Here is a 14,657-nt window from a genome sequence, read left to right on the forward strand (position 1 = left end):
CTGTTTCAGAACAACTGAATCGATTCACAGGTGTGAAAGCACCATTAAATTATGCAGTACTTTTTAGTATGACACTTTGTTTCTCTTCTGTTGTCATTTTGCTAGTTTATCTTTCTTTCGCTATCCTCATATCTCATGGTCAGCTGGATACAGCCCAAATGATTGGCGCCTATAAATAAAAGGTATTATTATTATTATAATGATTGACCATCACTGAGCTGGCAGAGCTACATCGAATCACATTCAACATTGACATTAGTGTTAAACTGAATTGAATCATTATTGAACTATCTACTCTAGAACAAAAGCAGCATTCTATGGAATTAACTGTGCCTTATGAACTGAAGTTGTTTTAAATTCATACCTGATTTTTGATTATTGGCTGTTATTTGCATTGTATAAAGCACTATAGATGTTAAAATGACTGGAGCAGCACATGAATTATGACGTAACAAAAAACAAACAACCAGGATCAGCTCATACTTAAAGGTGCAGTATGTAAGTTTGACACCCAGTGGTTGAACTTGGTATTGCATTCCTGGATCAAAGCAAATGCAAGCGCAGGTTGCCATATTGAGAACCGACAGGAGCCAACCTGACTATCAAGCCTAAAGGCTGATTTAAATTGAATTCTAAATAATGGAAAATATACCATACAAACTGGTTCGCGGATGAAAGTGAGGACCAGGAGGGAGGGGTGGGTGTCACGGACCGGGGGGTTCGCGGATGCGGCCCTGACTATTCTGCGGCCCGCTCTTATGCCCCATTCACACAAGGCTTCAGCGTCAACACTTGACTAAAGGCGTGTCTGAAGTTGGGGCTGCCGCAATCGTCATAGCAGCGTCAGCCAATGAAATTCAGTCAGCAATAGGCCACTGTCTAGCTGGTGTATTTGCATACAGCAATCTGATTGGCTGACGCTTCCATCAGCGCTTGAAAAGTTGAACTAGTCCCAACTTCTGCAGCGAGCAACACCTCTGAAGCGGCGCTGACGGATCCACAACGCAGTTCAGCAACACCTGACGTCCAGTGTGAATGGGGCGTTAGACCTGGAGGGGTGGTGTCCTGCAAAGTTTGGTTCCAACCCCAATCTGACACACCTGGAGTAGCTAATCAAGCTCTAACTAGGCTTTCTAGAAACATCCTTGCAGGTGTGTTGAGGCAAGTTGGGGCTAAAATCTAAAGGACGCCGGCCATCCAGGACTAGGTGTGAGAACCCCTGCTGCAAACACAAGGTGGGTGCTGCGATTATTGTGATTACAGCGCTAAATGAAACATCTAATTTTGTCAAACAGATAAATACAAGATATCATTTTTAAAAATTACAATTACATTCATTTGTGTATAACCTGCTCTCCAAAAAAGAAAACTCTGTACCTTTGTAAACGGAAAAAACAAATAAATTATTTTTCCTGCTAGAGGTAAGTGCTGCCTCTCTGTTGTTAATCCTGCTAGTTGATATTAATTTAGCAATTTAATTTGATCATTACATGGTTAATTTGACCATTTCAATAAGATGCCTCAGGTCTATTAGCTCCAAGAGCAAGAGGATCAACATCATTTCCCCTGGAGACAGAAGACACATCACATCATCAGATGGCCTTGAGAGGCACAGCCGAGCACATTACAGCCACTGCAAATGTCCAATAAATATTTGATTTACTGCAAGATCACCAAGGGGACATGATAAGGTTTCAAGTGAAACTGATTGTTATAGTGTTTAATGTGATGTATAATATTAAAAAAAAAATTCATTTCAGAATGTGATGATTATATAATAGGATGGGTGTGACCAATTCCTTCATTAAAGACCGTGATTTTAAAAAAATCACCTAAATCACCTAGCAAAACTCAGGTGTAGATCACATGTTCTCTTCTCTCACGAGGAGACAAACAAGTCAGGCTGCCGTATTTAAGATGTTTGTTTGCTGCTGGGTGTCATACTGAGCGCCTGCGGTACAATTCTAGCGGATTCCAGTTTTTAAGTAGCGCTGACACCACAAGCCTCGGAATTTCAATGCATCCTCTAAGCTGGGTAGAGGGTGTGATCTCACCACTGGCAAGCGTAACCCTTATGTAACCCAAGACGCCAAAGTGTTTATCTTGGAAGACACAAACTTCAATTATCTGTGTTTTTTCTGGGCAAGTCCAAATTTCACATCGTCCACCATGGGCCACTAGCGTTGCGGAGATCTTTGAAGAGAAAGCATTTTTCCAGTGATGTTGAAACTTATTCAAAAGGCTTAAAGGCTTAATTTGGAGCCATGAATTAAGACATTTTGTTTCAGGGTAACAGCGAATTTGCATTTTAGTTGTATACTGGCAGTTTTTTTTTTATCAATACAGGAATCTTTCATGATGTACAAAGAGATTATTAAACATTAGAGTTTATCACACCTCTGGTTATCGTCATTAACACAGCTTTTAACCCCAGGTTAAAGACACGCTTCACACAGTTAATTTAACAGCAGTGTTAGTACAGGATTTTAGCCAGAGTTTTAAAACCGTGCTCCAGAGCAGAGTTAGCATCGCATCCCTACAGAAAAATTCAGCTTAAACCAGCCTAGGCTTGTTGACTGGTTTTAGCTGGTCAACCAGCCTGGTTTTAGAGGGGTTTTGGCTATTTCCAGGCTGGTTTCCAGCCATTTCCAGCCTGGTCTTAGTTGGTCAGGCTGGAAAATGACCAGCCAAATCCAGCCAAAACTAGCTTGACCAGCCTAGCCAGGCTAGGAGTTCAGCCAAAACCAGCTATGTCCAGCTTAAACCAGGCAGGTGAAGCTGGTTTTAGTTGGATTTAGCTGGTCATTTTCCAGCCTGACCAGCTAAGACCAGGCTGGAAATGGCTGGAAACCAGCCTGGAAATGGCCAAAACCCTTCTAAAACCAGCCTGGTCAACCAGCTAAAACCAGCCAACCAGCCTAAGCTAGTTTAAGCTGGATTTTTCAGCAGGGATTTGTGCTGTTAACCCTGCATTGCTATGCTAACTTTGTTCAGTGTGGAATAGAGTGGTGTTTGTTTGTTGCTGCTGGGCGCTTGGCAACAGACAGCCAATTAGAAATTGAGCAGCAAGGACCATCGTGATATTCCAGTATTGAAGTGTGCAACTTGTGAACAGCAGTCAGAGAGAGAAAAGTAAGGAAGATGGAAAGCTTGTTAACTGGAGTAGTGGTAAGATGATATACTTTGCTCCTTGTTTTCATCCACTTGCACTTTTGTCTTTGTTTTCTTGGCTTTGAACATCTTGCGAGAGTTAAAACAGCCAAAGAACTGAATAACCCTAACCTAGGGTTTATAAATGTACACTGTACCCTTTACATGTTTGAATACCCAGGGTTATTCGTTAACCTGAGGGATTTTATGAGCAGTGTTAATCATGCTTACAGATTACCCAGGATTCTATTTATCCCAACCCAGGCTCATTCTGAGAACGTAGTCCAGCCGACGTTTCTGGAGACCGCGAAATACGTCCCGGGGGGTACGTATTTGTGCAGTTTTTGTTTTCGCGAATCCGCGAGAGGCCGTTGTGTGCTTTTCGTATTTCGAATGTCTCTCGGAGTGCCGTTCGCACCCGCGCTGTTCTCGCGTCAACCCACCAGAGGCCGCTGTCTGACTGACCGAATGATTGACTGCGTGACCGGCCAATCGGCTGACCCACCCTACTCCTTCCCTGAACCCAACCAGTTTTATCGATTGACCGCCCGCTCGCTCACTTCCCTAAACCCGAGCAACAATTTAGAAAAGCCGTCTAGAAAAAGAAAAACCCTCGTCTGTTTTTTTTTATTTTTAACCACGTTTTTGGATTTCACCACGTTCTCACCCTGTTATGAACTCGTTCGCTTTATTTTTTGGATACTGTTTTTGTCTTACCTGATTTCTGGAACCGCTCTTCCCCGGACTCTAACCCTGACGCCTTTGTCAACTCCTTTTCTCTGCATCTGAAGTCCGCTGTCGCACACGATGAGCTGACGGGACAAACTGACTGCGGCGGGAAAGCCCTAACACACGGAGGTACGCGGTCAGCCGGCAAGAGCGAAAGGGAACGCCGTCATACCGCCCCGTTGCGTTTGCTTAAAAAAATGAAATGCAGCCATACGTACCTCCTGGGACGTATTTCGCGGTCTCCAGAATCGTCCACGGGACTACGTTTTCAGAAGGAGCTTGGGTTGATGTATCAGGGGTTTAGGAAGACTCAATTTTCATTTTTGAAATGCCTTTTTGTGAGATTCACCTACTAAAGGTATGGTAGGAAATTTTAGAGAAGCTAGCATTTGCTAAAGTTAAAGATCCTGGCTGTCCTTTGGATACCCTACTGAAAAAAATAGCTTAAACAAATTAATTTTGTTTCTACTGAAAAAAAGTATGTGGAAAAGTATTCATAACACATTTATAATGGCCTCATGACAATCACGTTGTCTGATAAATTCTGACAAAACCGAAGTATTACTTATTGGGCCAAAATCCTGTACACAGCAGATTTTACAACTCGACCTGCAATTAGAGCGATACAAAGTTAGTATTAGCGCTACTGTAAAAGATCTGGGTGTATATTAGACAGCAACTTAGCTTTTGTTTACAAAAACCAGCCTTGTTTCATCTAAGAAATATTGCTAATTTATGAAGCATGCTATTCATCTCAGATGCAGAAAAGCTAGTCCATGCTTTTATGACCTCTAGATAAGATTACTGTAACGCTCTGCTTGCTGGTTCCCCAGCATCCTCTATTAATAAACTTCTGCTAGTACAAAATGCAGCAGCCAGAGTTCTTACCAGGTCTAGAAAATATGATATCACTCCAGTTTTATCCTCCTTACACTGGCTGCCTGTTAAGCTCCGTATTGATTATAAAATATTGCTTCTTACCTATAAAGCTTTAAATAATCTAGCTTCTGTTTATGTAACCAACCAATTTTCAATTTTTCAATTATCATGTAGGTATGGTAGGAAATTTCAGAGAAGCTAGCATTTGCTAAAGGTAAAGATCCTGGCTGTCCTTTGGATACCCTACTGAAAAAAATAGCTTAAACCAGCCTAGGCTGACTGGCTGGTTTTAGCTGGTCAACCAGGCTGGTTTTAGAGGGGTTTTGGCCATTTCCAGCCTGGTCTTAGCTGGTCAGGCGAAAAAATGACCAGCTAAAACCAGCTTGACCAGCTTAAACCAGGCAAAATATGTCTGTCTGATGCTTGAGTTTAAAGGGTCACGAAACACCAAAACACATTTTTTGAGCTGTTGACAGTCGTATATGTGTCCCACACTGCTAAAAACACTATTAGGACATTTTTGATTTACTTGTCAACGGCTCACAGGAATTTCACTAGAAGTGATCAGAACAACATGTGTATGCATGTACAAATATGTCCTTTAAATTCTTAGTAATTCTGGAGGCTACCATAGGTTTATACAACAAGTTCAATGGTGTTTGCCATGGACTGATAATGTTTCACAAGAAACTTAACAAGGCAACTAGGGAATATATATAAGTTGTACTGCTGTTCACACATCACTAGCATGTGTGGTATAATAAAGAAATCTAGAAAAATAAGGGGGGGGAAAAGCAATCCCCTAAAGGTAATAACAGAAAAGTGAATTACAGTTTTTCTAGTTTGCTTTAACCTGGTTAAAGAAACTGGGTTCCTATTCATTTTCATTATCACTATCCCAGCAGAGCAGAGGACCGGTCTTGCAAATGTGTAAACCCTTTCTCATTGGGTTGACACATTTTCCCTACCATTTTTCCAAACAGTTAACACAGATGTCATTCAAGCAGTTCAAACTCCATTGTTTTAGTTTTGGTAACCAAACAGAATCCATCTATTCCTAACTATTAAAAACTACCAACATCAGTATGAAATCACTGAAGCACCGGTTTGACACTCCTTCACACAAATCTTCAATTAGCCATCAGTCTGCAAACCTTATAAAAACGATGGAAGGTCTGTGTTGTTCTGTGCCAGCATTGATGGAGGTGGTCAATATGGACATGTCATATACTCCCAATAGATTTGACTGTATATTAGTTTACATGTGTTTTCTCTAATATTTACAGTATTTTATTACTTTTGTCTGTTTTTTTTATATACAGTATTTCAGTTTTCAGCCACAGTTTGAAAAATGTCATGTATTCAATATATATTCAATCAAAGCACATCTTATTCTTGATCCAATTCTTTGCAAAAAGGCGAAATTGACAGCCCAAATAGAGACAACAAATGCCATTGGCTATAAGCTACAATGGCAAGCAATGGTGGTGCATTTTGAGTTCTGTATTTTGTATTTTGTTGTGCATTGTGTAATGATTAATTGAAAGAGCTCATATACTTGTTTGCAAGTTGTGTTGTTTGAAGGTAAAACTAGCTTTTGTTGCATATGTTAAATGTTTTGACACGGTATGTGCCTTTTGCAAGCAAAATGTGTCATTTTGACCATGAGTGCCGCTGTTTAGGCCTGTGTGTTAACTGTTTTGAAAATGTGGAGTTTCAGTTGACAACTACATCCAAGCAATCGAGAAAAACTGTAATCTCAGAAGATGCGCTTTGCTTTCTGGAGGACTTACAGTTTTTCTTGTTTGCTTTGATGCAGCCGTATTTTAGTTTTCAACCACAGTTTGAAAAATGTCATGAATTCAATATAAGTTTAATCAAAGCATTTCTTATTCTTGATCCAATTCTTTGCAAAAAGGCCAATTTGACAGCCCAAATAGAATTCACACTGAGTTCTGTATTTTGTTTTTTGTTGTCCATTGTTTAATGAATAATTGAAAGAGCTCATATACTTGTTTGCAAGTTGTGTTGTTTGAAGGTAAAACTAGCTTTTGTTGCATATTTTAAATGTTTTGACACGGTATGTGCATTTTGCAAGCATAATGTTTCATTTTGACCATGAGTGCCGCTGTTTAGGCCTGTGTGTTAACTGTTTTGAAAATGTGGAGTTTCAGTTGACGGCTGCATCAAAGCAAACAAGAAAAACTGTACATTTGTAAACACTAACAAGTTAACTTAATTCCTTCATGTTGTCCCAACCAGTGGTGTACAGTAACTAATTACAAATACTCAAAAAACTGTAATTAAGTAGTTTTTCCCAGGAAATGTAACTTACTAAGTAGTTTTTAAAATGTGGACTTTCACTTGAGTACATTTTAAGTGCTGTATCGGTACGTTTACTCCACTACTTTCCTTCAAACTGCACTACTTTTGTTTTTCTTGTCTATGGGGATTGGCTAAAGTAGAAAAATCAGTCTTGGGATTCATGTCCAATCAAATCCCACATAGAAAAGTAAATCGCATCAAACTAAACAGCCTCAAGACAGGTGCGCTTTATAATGCAGCAAACCATTTGGTAGTATTAAAGGGCCATGACACCCCCCACTTTCGGTTAGAGTCTACTTCAGAATTTTTTCAAAAGATGCATGATTAATGGGCGTGGAGCTCCGCGAGCATCGGGCAGGAGTGGGCGTGGCCAGCAGGGGAGAAGGGGAGCGAACAACTGTTGATGTCAGTTTCAGTTAGCTCACAAATTGAGACAAACCCTGAGAAGACGCATGAGTTTATAGTTTACAAAGTTAAAATGCAAAGAAATAAACAGTAATTTAATGCCCTGCTACATTTGTTATTCGTAATTTCATATACAAACAACCACAATTTATATCCTTATAAAGATAATCGTGTTCATGTAAACACTATAAATGAGGATTCTCCCTCGATCACCAGGGGCCTCATGTACGAAGACTTGCGTGGAAATCTTACTAAAACATTGCGTACGCACAAAGCTGTAAATGTGCGTACGCAGAAAAAAATTCAGATGTATGAAACACTGCGTACGCCGAATCTCACGCATATTCTTTTGTACATCTGAATGAACGTGAAACTGAGCGCAACATGCACGAGCACAAAACCCCTTCCTGCCTCCTCCCCTGTATGAATATGCTAATGACTATGCTAATGGCAAAACCCAACGAAAAAGCAATGGAAAAAGCAAGCAAAAAGAGAAACTTTGAACAGAATGTGAATTGGAGGTGCTGCTTTCGGAGGTAGACCGGAGAAAAGCGGTGTTATTTGCAAGTTTGTTCTCCGGAATTAACAACAAAAGAAAAAAATAGAGTGGGAGAGTTTAGCTGATACGGTTAACACAGTTGGGTCTGAACATCGCACTGAGTGCATCAAAGATAGAAATACTGTGGTTTATATCTGTAAAATGTTGCGGTACCCTTACCAGTCTCAGTGGCGCACCTTGTAAGACGCATGTGATCATGAATAGTTCCGTTCGAGCATGAACTCGGCTCGAATCCAGCGTCTGATGATTTCTTTCTTGTTTTTTCCCCCGCAACATATCAGATTTTGCCCACTATTTATCACGAGAAAGACAAGTAGGAATCATCAATAAGTTCATATCAATAAGCATCATATTTTATTTGCACATTTATTGAATGGAAATGTTTCTGATTCACGCATGCAAATTCATCTTCAGATAGTGTCTTTATAGCAATGTGCGTGCGGTGGATTGCTCAGATTACAATGGGAAAACAGGCGACTGCTGCAAATTGTGCTTTAATGTTTGGCTGGTCAAATGTATGGTATGGAAACCTTATATACCTGCTGAACCCGTCTCATACAGCTGCCATTGCAAGGCTCAGACACTTTGTAGAGAGGAATTTAACACAACTGCCTCTAGGAGTCGCCAATGGAAATAAAACAGACACGCACAAAAAATGTGCGTACGCCTGCCAGAAAGCTGCCGTGAAGTTGCGCACATTCCCACGTTCAGTTCATTGTTAGTAAATCCAAACGTGAGCGATTCTGAGCGTGAAACCTGGCGTACGCAAAGTTTTTGTGCGTACGCAGCGTTAATACATGAGGCCCCAGGTCTGAATCATAGATCTGAATGCAGACTCAGTGGAGCAGGTCTCCTGACCTGTCTATTTTAACCATTAATCCTGCTGGTAATCTGCAGGATTTAGGCAAACACAGCAGCACGGCGATGTGTCTGAATGTGAATGAACTCCTGATACAAGACAACATCCGCCATTCCCCAATTCTCGTGTTGCTCTCCCGACAAAAACGCTTGCATCACACACACAGCTTTGCTGTATGATCGGCCCTGACAGGATCGCGGGGAAAAACATGAAACAAACCCCGTGGATCATGGAAACAAACACATACAAGCCTTCATAAACGGCTACTGCGTGCCGTGTGTCCGTGGCTCACAGCTTGAGCTTGGCACTGTTCTGGCAGGTCTGCGTCTGCCTTGCCTTCGGAAAGCGCGTGCTGTCATGAATAATTAACCAGCTGGCTCTTCTCATAGGATAAGAAAACTCCGCTATGAATAATAATGAGAAACCGACGCGTCATCATTGCACTTGCAGTACTGCGCTACGTCGCCGATTTTGATCCCTCCCCAAAAATCATTTTAAACCCGGAAGCTGAAATGAGCTGACAAAAGCTCAATATTGTCTTAATTGATGCTCAACACACACAAATCTGTTAATATATATAAAAAAAAGTTCTCCAGGGTGTCCTGAACTTTTAAAAAAATGTCTAAAATGTTTACATGAAATGACCCAGAGACTGTTTAGACTACATATCGCTGATGAGAAAATGAAGGTGAAGATTGAAATTGCTAAACAGCCTTAAACGATCACTAAATGGAATAAATGAGAAACGGAAAGAAGGACCGAATGAAGAAAGAGGCAAACAAGGAATGGAAGGAAGAAAGGAAAGAAGGACGGATAGAACTAATGAATAAAGGATTCAAGAAAAATGTACTGCGTTAAAATGTGCTGATTAGCGGTTCATTTCGCTGTGGTGACCCCGGATTAATAAAGGGACTAAGCTGAAAACAAAATGAATGAATGAATGAATGAATGAATAATTGTATTTCAAGAGTTCACACTTAGCTGATGATTGATTATAAGCAAGTTTGGCATGCTCTCCCGGGAGAGAGCCCTGAGCTCGAAGGTTCTTGAGCCCTGGGCTCCCTCCCGTTTGGAGGAAGAGAGGGGAGCCTCGAGCTCAGGTAGATCTCGACAACTCCCCTTTTTTATAATAGCTAAAGATTAAGATTGAAGGCTATTAAAAGATATGCTGCATTATTAGATTACCTGTATTGAAATTTAGATTTAACGATTAACTTGTTGTACATGTTTTTGGAATGTGGGAGGAAACCGGAGAACCCGGGGAAAACCCACGCAAGCACGGGAAGAACATGCAAACTACACACAGAAACGACCACCGGCCTGTTAAGGAACTAGAACCGGTGACGTTCTTGCTGTGAGGCGACAGAGCTAGTCACTGAGCCACCGTGCTGCCCTATGGAGGGAAAGGTGAAAAGGTAGGGGTGGAAGGGGGGATTCTTCAAATCGAAGATGACTGTAGTGAGAAAACCCTGGCTCTTTATAGTGGTTAGGAATGGCCTGATTGGTGGATCAAGCATGCTAATGCAGAACCAGCCGTGTTCAATCATAATCACGTGCTCCTCTCGAAATTAGTTTATGAATAAACTTCACTTAATTTGAATGAAATTCAGAGGTTGCTTCTCAAAGACGCAGAAGCTGTAAACTCTTGTCTATGATCTATGGCTTTAGCTTGAGCATTTGTACAAGAGCCTATGTTTATATGTTCTATGGTCAAGACTCCTTGTTATTATCTGACCACATATTATGCAACTGACCTTGGAAAAACATTACCTCAACATGCCAACCAACCACAACCATGCCAGCATCCCTCTCCAAACCATGTCTTTCCACATAAAAGCGCATGCAATAGTATCTCTGAATTTCTTCCCTACGCCAGCTATTGGTGACATTCCAAGACTCTTGTGAAGTCATATTCAAATGTATTGAGTCTCATCATAGCAGCTCCCACTAGCTACGTTTCCATTCAAAGATATGAATCAAAAGTACAGTTGAAGTCAGAATTATTGAATTATTCGCCCTCCTGTTTATTTTCTCCCATTTTCTGTTTAATGGAGAGCAGATTTCTTCAACACATTTATAAACATAATGGTTTTAATAATTCATCACTAATAACTGATTTATTTGATCTTTGCCATGATGACAGTAAATAATATTTGACTAGATATTTTTCAAGACACTTCTATACAGCTTAAAGTGGCATTTAAAGGCTTAACTAGGTTAATTAGGTTAACTAGGCAGGTTAGGGTAATTATACCCAGGTAGCAAAGAATTCTGGCCCAGATTTGGCATAAAGCTGGCACAGCAGGCATTCAGCCGGCACTGGCATACAGCATGTGGGCCAAACATGGCCCAGGTTTGGCTGAGGTGGCACCGTCTTACAGGTGGCACTCAAGACATGGGCCAGATATCAAATGTAGTATTTGGCCCAGATGTTAAAATGTATATGTGGTCCACTTAAGTTTGGCCTATCCTGACCCACTTTTAAAATACATTTAAATTAGTTTTGAGTAAAGAAAAAATTCTACCAATCAGGTCACTTCAAGTAAAAGCACAGCCATAAAGCGAAATGCTTAATGGGCTTTTAAAAGAAATTGCAGTCATGACACACCAACATATCTGGCCCAGTTCAGGCCCAGTTATGGGTTATTAACTTGGCTGAGACTTGGCCCAGATATGGTCCATGTTTGCCTCTTGTCTGGAAACCAGACTTGGTCCAGTCATGTACCGTAATTCACTGCGACATGTGGGCCAAACAATGATGATGGTGTGGGCCTGATCTGGGCCAGAGATATTCTGCTATAAGGGTAGGCAAGTTATTGTATAATGATTGTTTGTTCTGTAGAAAATATATTGTTTAAAGGGGCTAATAATATTGAGTTAAATGTTTTTCTTATGTTATTATTCTAGCACAAATAAAACAAATAAGACTTTTTCCAGATGAAAATTTATTTATCAGACATACTGTGAAAATTTCCTTGCTCTGTTAAACATCATATAGGAAATATAAAAAAACAATTTTAGTTTGTAACTTGTAAATTGTTTTAAATTCAAAATTCTGATATAGGCCTATACATCAGTGTAAAACCTATGACTGGTGGAAAAGCATATTCTGTAATATTAAAACAACCTGGGACTCCACTTTTGCCATGGTCTTTTTGTTGTTGTTGTTGATTTAACAAACTTATCCCTTATCCAAACCTTTACAAAAACTCCTTTCTTACTGCTGTTGCAATTTCTATGCAAGAATTATTGGTCATCTGGTTCTCCCTATGATCTCGCATGGACGGATAGTTAAGATGTCTGTACAGTCGTACCTGTTTCAGACAAAATCTCTTCAAAGTGTTTTCAAGAGTTCACACTTAGCTGATGATTGATAATAAAGCTAGTTTGGCGTGCTGTCCCGGGAGAGAGCCCTGAGCTTATAAGATCCTCGAGCCCTGGGCTCCCTCCTGTTGCAAGGTGAGAGGGGAGTTTGAGCTCAGGTAGATCTCGATGACTCCCCTTCTTGCTTGTTGTAGCTAAGTGTCAGATATAGATGCTGAAAGGTGTACTCAGAGTTTAGCTAAAGTATTTGGATTAATTGTTTAGAGTGCTTGTTTTTGAACTGTGGGAGGAAACCGGAGGACCCGGGGAAAACCCACGCGACCACGGGGAGAACTCCACACAGAAATGCCGTCTGGTTTGGAAAGGAATTAAACCAGGGGCATTCTTGCTGTGAGGCAACAGCGCTAATCGCTGGCCACTGTGACGCCCATTTGAAAGGAGGGAAAGTAGGGTTGGGTGGGGGGGGTTTCTTCAAGACGAAGATATTGAGATGAGAAAACTCTGGTTATTTATACTGAGTTAAGGATCGTCTGATAGGATAATCAGTCATTAGCTAAAGTTGGAACAGCTGTGAACAATCATAAGCACGTGATCCTCTCGAAATTTGTTTATAAATAAACCTCACTTATATTCAACTCAAATCAAACGTGGCCCCGTGCGAACTGTTCACTCGAGTCTCAAAACATTTCATAAGCTCCGCCAGCGGAAATCATGATGCGCGCACCCAAAGCGAACCTCCGCAAACACAGCGATGACGTCACATTTGCCGCGCGCACTGAGGCTAGTGCATGCTTGTCTTATTTGTAGTTGTAATACCACAAATTACAATTGGACTATAGTGAAATAAAGAACTACAACACCAAGAAAACATCTAAAATGAGAATTAGATGTAGTGTTACATGGACATCGGAAAAATTAGACCTGTGCAAAATATTTAAGACCTAGAACAGCGAATTTAAGACTTTTTAAGACCCCGCTGAAACCCCTTTTCTATACAGCTTACCCTGCTGAAAAATCCGGCTTAAACCAGCCTAGGCTGGTTGGCTGGTTTTAGCTTGTAGACCAGGCTGGTTTTAGAGGGGTTTTGGCCATTTCCAGGCTGGTTTACAGTAATTTCCAGCCTCGTCTTAGCTGGTCAGGCTGGAAAATTACCAGCCAAGTCCAGCTAAAACCAGCTTGACCAGCTTGGTTTAAGCTGGACATAGCTGGTTTTGGCTGGACTCCCAGCTTGGCTAGGCTGGTCAAGCTGGTTTTAGCTGGTCATCTCCCAGCCTGACCAGCTAAGACCAGGCTGGAAATGGCTGGAAACCAGCCTGGAAGTGGCCAAAACCCCTCTAAAACCAGCCTGGTCGACCAGCTAAAACCAGCCAACCAGCCTAGGCTGGTTTAAGCTGGATTTTTCAGCAGGGAAAAGTGACATTTAAAGGCTTAACTAGGTTAATTCGGTTAACTAGGCAGGTTTTTGGACTCCTTCAGCACAAAATGACATTTGCTATTGCAACCGGTCTCTTTTTGCCACCGGGAACCCGTGTGACGTCATGTGTGACGTAGGTTGGTAATTCATCAATAATAATGAATCTGATGGGTGTTTTGAGCTGAAACTTTACAGACACATTCTGGAGCCACAAAAGACTTCTCTTAAATCTTGAAAAAATGGTAAAATAGGTGCCCTTTAAAACAAAATCACTGACTTTTTGTTTTCAACTCAAATGTTTGAATGTGCAATTTCACATTTTCTAAGCGATATTCCAAAAGCACTTACTGATAGGTGGATGGAAACACAGCTACTGTCTTGTATAATTAATAACCACCAAGGATTCACTAGTCTGGGCAGCTATGAGTAAAATGAAACCGCAATACAGAGACCCCAGGCAAACTCCGGCTTCATATGATGGAAATGGCTTCAATGCAGTTTCTGCAAAGCCCTGACTGACACATCTGTGGTAAAAAAAAAAAAAACTGAGCTCAACCAGTGGTGATATATTCCACCAGATTCATGAGTTTCCCCAATTAGTGTGGGTTGCGTAACAGCCCCATTCCTAGTATTCAGAACAGCAGGGACAGTGTCTCTGGACTAAGGATAATTTCTGTGAAAAAGACTAATCTGCAATGTGCTGCAGTGCTCTTATATATCAGTTTTAAGGCTTGACAAATGAATGTACTTTAGGTTGAGAGACAGCTGTTATTCTACTCATCGATCTAGCGTGTATGAAGTAGGTATGGTGCCATTTTTTAAAACAAACCTTGACCTTCTTTGAAGTTATAAAATAGCATACAGAAGAAGTGGAAAGCACACCCTTAAAAAAAAAAAAAAAACACAAAAAATGGTATCCTAGCAACAAGCGACTTAACAGTCTTGCTTGCACTGCAAATTTTGACAGATTCTGAGACTCGCCACAAAAAGCACCCCAACTCCCTCAAAGAGCA

At 40.9% G+C, this 14,657-nt stretch overlaps 1 protein-coding gene and 1 long non-coding RNA gene across 5 annotated transcripts in view; one reads left to right on the forward strand and one right to left on the reverse strand.

The window, feature by feature from the left end:
- ccdc85cb (coiled-coil domain containing 85C, b) overlaps positions 1-14,657 on the reverse strand; it is a 74,299-nt gene that overhangs the window by 42,070 nt on the left and 17,572 nt on the right.
- Positions 6,080-10,500, forward strand: LOC147839012 (uncharacterized). Its single transcript, XR_015518120.1, has 3 exons — positions 6,080-6,245; positions 6,699-7,706; positions 8,857-10,500. It is a non-coding gene; the product is annotated as an uncharacterized LOC147839012 (long non-coding RNA).

Source organism: Danio rerio, chromosome 20, assembly GCF_052040795.2.
Source record: "Danio rerio strain M-AB ecotype USA chromosome 20, GRCz13ab, whole genome shotgun sequence".
NCBI classification, from domain to species: domain Eukaryota; kingdom Metazoa; phylum Chordata; class Actinopteri; order Cypriniformes; family Danionidae; genus Danio; species Danio rerio.